Below are 14,523 nucleotides of genomic sequence, written 5' to 3'. Positions count from 1 at the left end.
AATGACCTTAGCAAGTTCATATATCTGGACTCTAATTGAACTCGTGTTAATGGACTTCCCACTTGTAATAATAGGCACACACAAAAAAACAATCACAAAGGATCCCCTGGTAGTGAATCTTGGTAGCTTGCATTCTTATAGAAGCTCTAGGGTATCCAAATATAAAAAGGAGAAAAAGAATGATATTGATAAACAGGTCACAATCAAAAAGAAGGTTAACAAGCTCTTTCTTTGTATAAGAATTCAAATGAAGTGCATCTTAAAATTTAATACTGAAAGTGAAGTAGCCATTAGAATCAAGCTTGTTATGAGTTTTTCAAATAATGTCAAACAAGTGAGTTCATTTGTCAAGATTCAAGGTTTGTTATTTAATAACAGGAAAATGAACTGGCTTATAGATCATCCTAAACATTTGATTCATTTCATGTGCTTTGTTAATATGCCTCATTTTTCAAATTTGAAAAGTGAATCAACTGGGTCCTCCCAAATTCTTGTACTATGTGTGGTTTGTGTGTGCAGGTTTTGGAGGGAGTGTCATTGTGTTTTTTTTTTAACCCTTCTGTATTTTTTAAATACATTGCAGAGAAATGTTATTTCTTTTTTTTTTTTTTTTGGTTTAGGTTTTGTTTTAACAGAAAGTGATTGTAAGATCCAATAAATCTTGTTAACATATCAGTGAAGGGTAAAGTTAATCATTAAAAAACATCTTTTAAAAAACATCATTAAAAAACAATGTCAACCTACATTCAATGGAGACTTGTATAAGGCAGGATTGAAAGAGGCAAAAACAAGCCAGATAATTTTTAGCCAAGAATCTTAACTTTGGAACTACTGACATTTTACAGAGGATAATTTTTGTTGGATAGTACCTTTTGAATCGTAGAATAATTAATGGCACCCCTATCCCTCAAAACTAGATACAATTCAGTCATCCCTCTCCCTTCCCATAATTGTGGCAAGTGAAAATGCGTCCAGATATTGCCAAGTGTCCTTGGAGAGAGTGAAATTGCTCCAGCTTGAGAATCACGACTAAACAAATGCAGGCCTTTGTTGCTTTTCTTGAAGGTCAATATAATACTCCTCATGGCATAATGTTATTATCTAACAGGCCGGAAACCACTTCATTGATAGGCCCGCCACTTCAGCAGAGTTTTATCTCCACATACATATGGTGCTTTTCACCTCCTCATACCTCCATCCTATGTAGCTAAGATGCTTACATACTACATTTCATTTTCAGCAGAAATGGGCCTGAAGCATACTTTTCTCTCTGACTAAAAACATAACTCTTTGACAAAGAGAATTTTAAATATTTTTTTGCATGCGATTCCTGTTGGCTGAGAATCGCAGGCCCTTGATGCCAAACTGCAGTCAATTCTATTCCTAGCATCTGGTTGCTGGCAGGATCCTGAAGCAGTTGGTCTGGTGGTTTTGGAGTAGCCTTGGATTCCATCATGCAGCAGTCTGTTCTGCTGATGGTCTTCCCAATTTGTTTTTATTCATCTCCAGTGCAGTAGAATTTGTACTATTTTATCCACTCAAGGGTAAAGCTCTGGATAAAATCTCCCATGGGAGGGACATGCCAACTCTTATACTATCACGAAATGAATACAAACCACATTCTTGTATTAAACCATACATTATTTAGCCTGCATACACACACACAATCCATTGCTTGGTGGATAACACTGCCGTACGCTATTAGAGTCCTTGCCCAGACAGGGTAACTTGCACATAACTTTGCTTCTGTGGATATCTCATCTGGTATGAGAATACAACATGAAGGAGTAGACATGGCAAAAACTGTGGCAGTCACTGGAATGCCGAGAATAGTCTCAAAAGATGGTGAACATGAATATTGTCCATGAAAGCAATAACAAAGGTAGCTACATTTATATTTGAGGCAAGACATGCAATTTTAGTCATGGATTTGTGAACCATATATACCATGCCTTTGCAATCTAATGTAAGGCAATTGCCTCTCCATTATCTAGAATATGACTACAAGAAACAATTGTTTTGATTATATCTTTTGTCATGGTGTTTGGTGAAAATCTGTCCTACTTCTCTTTTCTTACATGCAGTTCTGATATAGAAATGAACAACAATACTCCTCACAAAAGATAATCATTTGCACATTCCCTGTTAAGGGATATAGGTATAGCTATTGTTAACAGAAGTAATAAGATGTTTAAGAGCTCCAGATTGCCTGCTGAGAATTCTGATCTGCTGCCATAAAGTCTCTTATAAGCCCAATCATAAAGATAAGAGCATCATCTACTCATAGAACTATTATGTGTTTTAATATGCAAATTACATATAGAATATTTAGCACCAAGACTAACATGGAGCCAAAACTCAAGTGTGTTATCTCATCATTTACATTAACATCCTCATGAAGATGACTCTAAAATTGGACGCTTCTTGTTCAACTTCATAAAGTGGAGTAATTTGTCAAGAAGGCTATACAAAACAAGTCAGGACATTAATCTTTTAAAATTATGGGAGTCACTATTCTTGAGATAAACTGCCATTAGAGCTATGGTTTGCCGATTTCATCAAGAATTCAAAACTACTGATAAATGCATTTACTGTGAAGTTTTACTTTTAATGTTTTTCTGTGGATGAAATGGTTATTTAAATTCAAGGTATTCATAAATCACTACTGAAGTTTTATGAAAACTCTATGAGATTCAATTTTACTCTAAATATTAGTTGTTAAAAATTTTAACATAATCAACATTTCTCAGTGTTATTTACAAACAGGTTAATCCAAATTCACTGAGTTTCATTCAAAAATTAAGATATCAAATCATATTTTAAAATTTGTGGTGCTTGGAAACACAAGTAGAATAATTAATGTTAATTTCAAGCACCTGGAAACCAATTTCAATAAGTTTTTTACAAAGAGAAAGAAACTTCATTAAATGATAACAGCAGCCTCTCATAAAGATTGCTCAATCTTCCTGATGCCAAAGATTCTAATATTTTCTCTAACCTTATCTCTTTAAAGAAAAATACAAAGTTAAGGCATACTTAAAAATTTAGATATTTATTTGAATCAGGCTGCTGCTTGAAAATAATGCAGTTTATGAATTCAATATTGATAATTAATTACTGGTGCAAAAAATGACATGACTATTCCCCAAATGGATATTGTATTATTTGTTACACTACAAGGTAACTGTTAGAATTCACCAGAAATATAAAAGGTGGCTATCTTCCCCAGTTGGGGCTTCAGTTCTGTTAGTCTGGGAAATACTTCAGAGATCAACTGAAACGTTTGCTTTTTTTTAAGATAAGCTAGAATTAAAGAGAAAAGAGTAAAAATCCACAACAGGTCACCATCAACTCCTCATTGACATCTTTGGATGCTAAAGGCTATCATGTCAATTCAAAATGTAATCTGAGTCAAAGATCACGATCACGATCACGATCATCCTGTTGTTCATCAATTTCCTCGAACAGGCATGAGTAACATCTCCTTCTTCCTAGCCCTGAGATTTTAAAAGAGTCATTTCAATGCTCTTTCAGGATTAGGAGAATGAGACCCATCATTGTTACTGGTATTTGGCATATTGAATACGACACGGGAAGTCTACCAGACTCTGCCATGTGGGCAGGATACTTTTGGTAGCCTGCCAAGTTCTCCGAAGGGAAAATAAGATAATAAGATGTTGTGCAGCCGCAACTGTGGCCACGCACTTCCGGGAGCTGGGTTTTATAGTCTCTGCATCTTGGCCATTGATGGGACCAATCTGGCGCTGGCGGCAGCTGGTGGGTGTGACGCCTACCTACTGGAAGATGGAGGGTGTAGCTGGAGAAGGCCCAGTCCCAATCTGAGTAGGCTTGAAGACCTTAGCCCCGAGACCCTCATTTATGGGTTCCTCTGCCAGTTCTTTCATGCACGAGGCCCGTCTGGACCCTTGGAGAGTGGTACCAGCATGGCCGTGGCTGGCTCCGGAGTCAAAGATGGGTATTATAAATAGTAAGACAATTGCACTTGATTCATGTAAATGTGCTTTAGAAGATGTTTTACTTAAATTCTAGCTTAGTACTTATCTTATAATCTATTTTCAACTTTTGTTATATATTTTTCAACATATACATTGCAGGTCAAATGATAGCTGGTAATATTGAAAATAAATTTCCCTAGCTCCATTACATATGTTGTACAAAATAGAATGGGGAACAATATATGTCATTTATATGTTGAAATAGTACTTTGTGGCAAGTAAATGAATACTTCAGAAATTTTCTATATGTTGATCTAGCACTTTGCTGCATCTAAATGAATACTTGCATTGTTTCATTTACAGTAATGAAAACAAATATAATGAGTCATTTTTCCACTCAATTGACTATTTTCATATTTAAAAAATCTTGCTCCTGATTTGGTTACTTGTAGCTAATGGGTGATAGAAATAAAACATTATGTTCTAAGTCATGTATAGCAAAAATCACTATCAATAATGAAGAGTCAATCAGAGCACCAAGTGGCATAGGGTTTATTTGACACACCAAATGATTTTCTTCAATTAAATTAGAATTTTGTTTTTTACTGGAAGTAAATCTATGATGACTCAGAACCAATACAATAAAGCCACCATAACATGGGCAATCATATCTAATACCATTATCTGAGTCTAAGAGGGTCTTAATACTTTCTCTAGCCTATGGAGAACTCAGTTGATGTCTATTTCCTGTGCTCATTCACCTTTTGAGCCCCGTCATTGTCATATCCCCATCAATACCTAATTTTTCTTCTTCCTTGAACTTGAAATACCTTGATTGCACTTGTATACTTTATTCTATGATGGCTTTAAAATTAATCTTTTAAACTGGGCCATGTATGAGAGCAAATTAAGACATTAATAAATCAGGACACAAAAGTATAAATCAAGTCTGTCTGAAGTAAATTACTCAATGTAGTCTCTATAATTACTTTCTATTTATCTAAATCTTGCATTCATTTAGGACCATATCTAAGTTTGACCCCAATGAGACATTTTCCTCCTTGATTGCTCTATAGGAATTAGAAGAAGTTTTTCATTTACATCTCTTCTCACTCTTAAAATATTAATAGAAAACCTTATTAAACAATTCATAATAATAGCATTGACTGTTATTTCTTGTGCTGTAAGACAGACATGCTTCCAGGAGAGTTTAATGTCGTTTTATTTCAATATCTCAGCGCTTATAGAGGTAGATAATGCTATTATTTGCATACTGAACATCAGAATACCAAGTTTAGGGACTTTAAGTGACTTTCCAAATTTTTTTTTCTTATTTTATTTTTCTACAACATTTTCCAAGGCCTTCCTCTTGGCAGTTAGTTCTAATTAACTTCTAATTCAACTCTAGTCAGGTAAAGTACAATATAGTAGCCACTGGTTACATGTAGCTACTAACTTTAAAATAAAATTGATTAAAATTAAATAAAGTAAAAAAATTCAGTCATTTGGTTGCACTAACCCACAATTTACATTTACAGTTAAAAACCACAGCTGTACTTGGGACTACTCCAAGATCGGCTTGGGGGTCACTTTCGGCAGTGATCAGGGGATTGTTTAGTGCAAGGAATTTGATCTCAGACGTCAACATTCAAAGCTTAAACTCAAGCTATTAAATTATTTTTGTTTTATAGTTGTATATTAAACAGAAGAAAATATCTATTATCATGAGGAGTTATACAGCACAATACTAATATTAAAATGCATTGTCTTCTCAATTATACTCGTCTAAATTGCCTAAATGTACTGAGCACAATAAAAGTCACGATCTTATCTGCCTTATATAAATTTTTGTTATTATTTTTTAAAATTCTCTATGACTGATAAAACTGTGGATGACAGAGTTTAAGGCATTCAGGGTTCTTACTCCAAACCCACCACCAGTATTAACTTCCCTTCACCATAACTCAAGTATTCTCCATCTCTGCACTTCATCTAGATGTATACTATTGTTTTGGCATGATAGTTGTTGGTACTCAGGGTCTATTCTGTCAATGTCTGGGGGAGCATTGGCAGTTCCAAGGATCAAACCAGGGACAGACACTTGAAAGGCAAATGCCTTAACTAACCCTATCTAACCCCATACTATTTATCCACCTCCATAGATATTTTTCAAAACACAATTATTTTTCTTTCAGCAGAGACCTACTTAAGTTGTAGTCTCTTTTTAGATAGGTATATAATTTATCCTTGTAAATCTTTCTTTCCAATAATACCTACTCTGGGCTGGAGCAATAGCACGGTGGGTAGGGCGTTTACCTTGCATGCAACTGACCTGGATTCGATTATCAGCATCCCATATGGTCCCCTGAGCACCACCAGGAGTAATTCCTGAGTACAGAGCCAGAAGTAACTTACCCTATGCATTTCTGGGTGTGACTGAAAAAGCAAAAAAAAAAAAAAAAAAAAAAAAAGAAAGAAAGAAAAAGAAAACCCTACTCTGACCAAAAGTGGATATGATTTTTGTTTGTTTTGGGGGGCCATACCACAGTGCTCAGGGATCACCCCTGGCAGTCTTGGGGGGTCATATGGGTTACTGAGAAACAATGCTGGGTTGGCCAAGTACAAGCCATCTGCCCTCATCACTCATCTCTCTTGTGCTCCAAAGTGGACATTATTAAAGGAGATTTTAAGGAAGAAATTTAAACTTTGTGGAAAAAACACCTTATGTTTTTATTTTTTTTTATGGACTTCAACCGTGCCCAAAACAACACTCCCCCAAAATTACTCCTGACTCATTGCTCGAGAATAACTTCTGGTGGGGCTCAGGAGAACATACAAGGTGCTGGAGATCAAACCCAGTTTGTCTGCATGTAAGGCAAGTGCCCTGCTTGCTGTACTATGTCTACAACCCCTGTACTTTGTTTTTAATTTATGACCAAAGTAATCTGTATAATAAATGCTAAACATCATAGAAACACTAATGCAAACCACAACACCCATAAGTAAAGAGAGAGAGAGCAAAAGAGAATGCCCTGCCCAGGGGTGGGGGGAGCAAGGGGGGTTGGAATGGTGGTGATGGGAGAGATACTGGGATCATTGATGATGGAGAATGGGCACTGGTGAAGGGATGGGTACTCGATTATTGTATGACTGAAATATAAGCATAGAAGTTTGTAAGTCTGTAACTGTACCCCACGGTGATTCATTAAATAAAAATTTAAAAAAAACACTGAAAGTGAAATAAACTGGTTTATAATAAATATCTCTTTTTGACAGTCAAACCTAGAGCTTGGACTGCAGATCACCGTACATTTCCACACATATTCCTTACAACTCATCTCAAAAGAATACCCCTACTCCCCACAAAGTCTCCCTTCAAACATCTGTTTTCTTTGTACACTGGAACAAGTCAGAAAAGAAAAGTGCTTTCTTGAAAAACTCTTATAGTTATTCAGATAATTTGTAAACAATAACCTACATTCCATGGCATAAAATGCTTGGGTTACTTTATTAACTAATTCATTCATATTTTATTGATGCAGTAAAATTAAAAGTGAACGGAATCTATGTTTTTATAGTCCTAAATCTAAGAAATTTGGAGCATAAAACATAGTAATTTCCTCAAGAATACAATGTTATTGCATGGATCAAAATTGTGACACCAATTAATATGTGCAAAGTAATTGCTTCATTATGAAAATTGGAAGAAGGTCTTGCACAGATAATTTTCTGTGAATGTATTTTTAACATTTATTGTGTTTTGGGCCATGATGTTAACTATGAGATAAACTAATGTTTTTCAAAAAGATTTGATAATACTAGCCATCTCATATTATAATTTTTTATCATTTTAAATCAGAAAGTTATGAGAAATTATGCTTGAAATTTATATCTTCATAATTATATTTTCATATCATTCTGATGGGACTGGAGCGACAGCACAGCAGGTAGGGTATTTGCCTTGCATGCAGCTGACATGGCCGACCAGAGCTTGATTCCTCCGTCCCTCTTGGAGAGCCCAGCAAGCTACCAAGAGTATCTCGCCTCCATGGCAAAGCCTGGCAAGCTACCTGTGACATATTCGATATACCAAACACAGTAACACATCTCACAATGTTACTGGGCCCGCTCGAGCAAATTGATGAACAGTGGGAGGATAGTGACAGTGACAGTGATCATACTGATACATTTCCAGTATACTTTAAGTCAATTTCTCTGAATTGTAGATAATATTGACATAGCCAAACCCTGGTGAACCTTCTATGTTGTTACTTCTGGTGGCACTTTTTGCCAGTGATGCTCTCCATAATCAAGAGACTAAACTATAATAATAAACTGGTTTTGCTTTCTTCTTGAAATGAATCTTATCCTTCTATAATAAGTGATGGAGTCGCCAGAAACTTTCATATGAAGGCTATTTAACTTTGACTGGCATTCCAAAGTCCAAAGAAGTGTTAATGTTATTGAATAATGACTAAGAGCATATTTCCAGGCAAATAGTAAGCCACAGAATCTAGATACAAATCCTGCTTTGTTAGTTAGTTCCATGTAATCTGGATATACCACCACAGTCTAGAAAGATAGATCTAGAAATGACTCACCTAAAAAGACAGATCTAGAAACATCTCATCTAGAAAGACTGATAATAACTTACTAAATATTTCAAATGTATGACTATATGTAAAGCATGAGGACCAAAATATGAAAGTAACTAGCTTCTATTATATCATCACATACACATGAGATAATTTTTACAATGTTGTTATAAACATTGTTCTTTTGAATTATAGTTATGTTGTTTAGTCTGTTGAATGTCATATTAGACACCAGTTTGCCTGGTTTAACAAATCTTAGAAATCAAAGGTAAAACTAATCTGGATCCGGGGCTGGAGCTATAGCACAGAGTGTAGGGCATTTGCCTTGCACGTGGCCGACCCGGGTTCAATTCCTAGCATCCCATACTATTCCCCCCAGCACCACCAGGAGTAATTCCTGAGTGCATGAGCCAGAAGTATCCTCTGTGCATCACTAGGTGTGACCCAAAAATAAAATAAAACAAAACAAAACAAAAAAACCTGATACTGATTCTTGTTAATCTGAATTTTCTAATGTATTAATCACGAAATATCATTTTAAAAGAGAAATCAGACAAAGCTAGCACTATTCTAGCTACTAGTACCAACCATCAGACAAAATAATCCTTGAGGATTTTTTAAAGATAAGTATAAACTCTTATGAGGAAAGTCACTTTTGAGTATACAAACTCTGAGAAAATAACATAAAATTTGAAAGACTTTATTAAAATAAGACATTTTATTGCCAGTAGAAAAAGTGTATTAATAAAATTACATAGTAGCTACTAAATGTCCATGCACATAGATAAAAGGACATTTACTACAAAAATAAACTATAATAATTTCATAGCTTTTCACACTAAAAATAATTAGGTTTTTAAAAGTTGTTGCATTGTAAGAATATTTTGTCAGTAAACAACTTCTTAAGCTGTTTGTTTCAGTTTAATTGTCTCTTTAATTTCTAACAAGGTTTATAATATGTGCCCTAGAGTAACTGCAGCAAGTAATTTATAGTATGAAAATGAGATAGTACACAGTTATACGTTCCAAAGTACTTAATATACATGTATAATATTTAAGAAAATGATATTGTTTCATTTATTTCTGTCAGTTTGTATAATTTTACGCTATTGGAGATGAAAGTCTTTTAAAAAATATAATCAGTAAGTGTTTAGCTGTTGCCATTCATTTGCCTTCCCTCAAAAACCTGTAACTTATTCTGATTTTCAGAGGAAGACATAGTGGTTAGTGTGTGGAATCAAAACAGAAAACAAAAACAGAATTAGTAGTCACGGTTTCCAGATCACTGGAAAAGAAACAAACAAACAAAGCAAAACTCTTAGTGCATAGCTGTCCTGATTATTATTATTTTTTTATTTTGGTCTGTAAATATTTCTAAGTAGCCTCTTTAAGATTTCAAACTCTTCAACAACCAACTCACATAGTTTTTGGAAATTTGACAATCATTTCACAAAAGGGGTGTTAGTGAGCTCCAACAACATGATCTCAACACCTTCTACCCCAATAAAAAATGTGATATGACCACAGGTGATATCTATTCAATGATACAACATTATAGACTGTATAAAGAAAAAAAGGAGTGAAGAAACAGCCTTGGAAGAGAGAATATAAAAATGACTCATTGTCTCCAGCACAGAAAGTCACAGAAAGTATGGTCAGTGAATAAAAGATTTATGTGGGCATTCTGTGGGGATTGATCTAGTGTCCATTATTGAGAAGAGTATAGGTAAATATAATATAAATATAATAGGAACATAATGTCTTGAAGAAAGATGTCATTGAAAAAAATCCCTCTCCAATAGATACCAAAGAATATCATTTTGTTGTCATATTTTCATGTGATAATCAGGGTCTACCTTAAAATCTTTGAAAGCAGACAATTAACCACTTGAATCTGATCACATGTTAAATAAAATCTAAAGAGACAAGCTAATTCAAACACTTAAACAAAGACACAATGCATGACTGTGTGAGAGTATATGATTTACTATTAGAGTAAGGATTCAAGCTACCTTCTTGAAATTATAGTATTAGTATATACAAATAGCCTTAGTTCAGGAAATGTGCCCAATGAATAAATGAAGAGTTAAATATTTTTAAAAATTCTAGTTACATATTAACTTACATATGCAATTATAAAGACATTTATATTACATCACTAAAGATGTTTATAACAAAAAACGTACTAATCCATATTTTTAGGAGATAATGAGTAAGGGACTAGCCCAAGCCCTTTAAAACATTTTCTAGGCTTGAAAACACTTTAATATATTTTTGAAGGCATGCAAAGTATAGAAATTCAGGCCGTCATCATGTCTGTCCGGAGGGGAAAGGGTGTTGCCCCATTCGCCCTCTCCTCTCTGGAAAGAAAGATGGCGGCTGCATGGGAGCCTTGTGGACAGCAAGTATGAGCCGGGGGAGTGGGGGCGACTAAAACCTCATGGGAAGGGGGGTGTTCAGGTCCGTCCTTCACGCCCTACCGAGGCCACCAGTTGCCCCCCACGAGCGGCTCTCCAGCACGGCCACAGCCCCAGAAGCACAAGGATTTAATGCAGAACCCAGCAGCTTGGAGCAGAAAAGTGAACGGACTATGCGTTAATCCAGGCCATCAAGTCTGCTGGAGGGGAAAGGGTGTTGCCCCATTCGCCCTCTCTTCTCTGGAAAGAAGGATGGCAGCCGCATGGGAGCCTTGTGGACAGCAGGTATGAGCCGGGGGTGTGGGGGCAACTAAAACCTCATGGGAAGGGGGGCGTTCCGGTCCGTCCTTCACGCCCTACCGAGGTCACCAGTTGCCCCCCACGAGCGGCTCTCCAGCATGGCCACAGCCCCAGAAGCACAAGGACTTAATGCAGAACCCAGCAGCTTGTAGCAGAAAAGTGAAAGGACTATGCGTTAATCCAGGCCATCAAGTCTGCCGGAGGGGAAAGGGTGTTGCCCCATTTGCCCTCTCCTCTCTGGAAAGAAAGATGGCGGCCGCATGGGAGCCTTGTGGACAGCAGGTATGGGCTGGGGGTGTGGAGGTGACTAGAACCTCATGGGAAGGGGGGCGTTCTGGTCCGTCCTTCACGCCCTACCGAGGTCACCAGTTGCCCCCCACGAGCGGCTCTCCAGCACGGCCACAGCCCCAGAAGCACACAGACTTAATGCAGAACCCAGCAGCTTGGAGCAGAAAAGTGAAAGGACTATGCGTTAATCCAGGCAATCATTTCTGCCCAGAGGGGAAAGGTTGTTGCTCCCTTCCGCCCTCCTCCCTCTGGAAAGAAAGATGGCGGCCACATGGGAGCCTTGTGGACAGCAGGTATGAGCCGGGGGTGTGGGGGCGACTAAAACCTCATGGGTCGGGGGCGTTCCGGTCCGTCCTTCATGCCATACCGAGGTCACCAGTCGCCCCCCGCGAGTGGCTCTCCAGCACAGCCACGGCCCCAGAAGCACAAGGACTTAATGCAGAACCCGGCAGCTTGGAGCAGAAAAGTGAACGGACTATGCGTTGATCCAGGCCATCAAGTCTGCCGGAGGGGAAAGGGTGTTGCCCCATTCGTCCTCTCCTCTCTGGAAAGAAAGATGGCGGCCACATGGGAGCCTTGTGGACAGCAGGTATGAGCCGGGAGTGTGGGGGCGACTAAAACCTCATGGGAAGGGGGGCGTTTCGGTCCGCCCTTCACACCCTACCGAGGCCACCAGTTGCCCCCACGAGCGGCTCTCCAGCACGGCCACGACTCCAGAACACAGAAACCAATTTCTTAACTATCTGACTTTCAGTAGAAATACTTCCAGGGTCAATAGGTAAAATAGCAGAAATCCAAAACCAACATTTAATTCTTGAACCCAGCTGTAGAAAGCAAATCACTTCACAATGCTTTTTCAGCATGTCTGATTTGGGGGGGGGGGGGGGTAAACTCTAAATAATAGTGGTGAATCTTTTATTGAAACAATGAATCTAATCAAAGCAGATAGAGTGTTAACTAGAATTCATCTGCCTCACAGGGACGGGGAGGGGTGGGGTTTTATTGGGGTTCTTCATGGTAAAAAATAAGTATTGGTAAAGGGAAATGTGTTTGATATTTGCATGACTGAGACCTAAAACCTGAAAGCTTTGTAACCTTTCCCACAGTGATTCAATAAATAAAAAGAAAAAAGAAAAAAAAAGAAATTCAGGCCGTATTTGTAATTACTACTGTTTTATACATAAAGTAAACATATTTTCTATAGATAGTTTGCTGAAAATGTTTTAAGAACATCTGTCCAGATTGAAGACAGAGTGCAGTGGGTAAGGTGTTTGCCTTCCCCATGCCTAACCAGGGTTCCATCCCTAGTACTACATATGGTTCCCCTCTTAGCTCTGCCAGGAGTGATCCCTGAGGGCCAGAGCCAGGGCTAAAACATAGGGTGTGGGCCCAAAACAAATAACCAAACAAAAAGAATCTCTGTCTCTCTACCATCTAATCTTGATAAAGAACTTTAGAATAAATTTATACCAAGATCAATCTTATAGCTCTGTGGTAACTAACAACATTTTATCCTTACTACAAATATGTGAAAACAAAATATATATATATATATTTAATTTTATAAATTTAGCAATATATAACTGTCATTTTTATGACCAAAAAACCCAGATCACCCTTCTTCCAGTAGATACACAGTTACACCCACTAACTGCCACCATGTAACCCCTTCAACAGCCAAGATCCAGAGACTATAAAATCAAACGCAGGGTCTCCTGCTCCCGTGCCTGGCTGTCCTCACCAGGGCCCCTTGGAAGGTGGCGGGTTGAGTTTCCCTCTCTGCCCTGATCAGAGCCCCAGCAGCTGAAGACCTCTGGGGCCCAGTCACAGCCATGCTGAGACCCACTCTCCACACGCTGGGACGAGCCTCATGCATGAAGGAGCCGGCAGAGGAACCCAGGTGTGTGGGAACCAGGGCTGACATCTCTAAGCCTGCTTGGTTCGGGACTGGGCCTCCTCCACCTGGATCCCCCAACTTCCAGTAGCAAGACAGTTACACCCACCAACTACCATGTAACCCCATCAATGGCCAAAATCCGGAGACTATAAAACCAAGTTCCCAGAAGCATTTGCACAGCAGGAACTCTTATTGTCTAGTTCTCGCTCTCAGAGAACCCAGCAGTCTACCTAGAACATCTTGCCCACATATATACCTGACTGGAAACACCTGTAAAGGTGATTAGAGGCTGCCCCCAAAGCCTCCATACCTCTTGGAGAACCCGGCAAGCTACCGAGAGTATCCTGCCCACATGGCAGAGCATGGCAAGCTACCCGTGGTGTACTCGATATGCCAAAAATAGTAACAATGATGGTCCTCATTCTTCTGACCCTGAAAAGCCCCAATATGCTATCAGGCTATACTAGCACATGACAAGGATGGATGGAGACGTTACTGGCACATGCTCGAGCAAATCAGTGAACAAAGGGGTGATAGTGACAACAATAATAATAGTGAAAATTGTCATTAAGAGAAAATATTTTAAAATTTAAAATTTAACCAATGATCATTTCTTTAAATTCTAAGTATGTAACAATAGAGAAAGAAGCAGTCAGATCTAGTATGGAGTTCTCAGTACATATATAATACAAAGAGAGTAAACAACTGAAAGAGAGGCTTGATATGTGCCAAAATGTGGCTTATAGTTTCTCTTCGATGAGTGTGTCTGTATGATGGTAATTTTTGTGCTAATAGATATTTCTTCTATTGTTTGTTTTACTCTTCAAGGTATTTTAAGTACAACAGATTCCAGTATTCTGTGTAGACATTTTATGCATCATAATAAATAGAGTTGTGGAATGGTCAAATTTTACAACCATAGTTCTTCAAAAGAGTAAATGGAATTAGTGTGACCTTTTATTCTGTTGGATCAGAGAAATTAGAGAAAATAATTTTAATGATAGAGATAAATTATAGCAAGACTCAACCACATAGAACTATCTAAAAGTTTTTGTTAATTTGTTTGGTTT

General features: G+C 37.8%; 1 protein-coding gene across 8 annotated transcripts in view; it reads right to left on the bottom strand.

The window, feature by feature from the left end:
* Positions 1 to 14,523, bottom strand: part of RBMS3 (RNA binding motif single stranded interacting protein 3) — an 834,518-nt gene that overhangs the window by 664,329 nt on the left and 155,666 nt on the right. The window lies entirely within an intron of this gene.

The sequence above is a fragment of the Sorex fumeus genome, unplaced genomic scaffold (genome assembly GCF_029834395.1).
Source record: "Sorex fumeus unplaced genomic scaffold, SorFum_2.1 ptg000072l, whole genome shotgun sequence".
Classification (NCBI taxonomy): domain Eukaryota; kingdom Metazoa; phylum Chordata; class Mammalia; order Eulipotyphla; family Soricidae; genus Sorex; species Sorex fumeus.
Note: the sequence above shows the minus strand (reverse complement) of the source record. Positions and strands in the feature narration are given on the sequence as shown.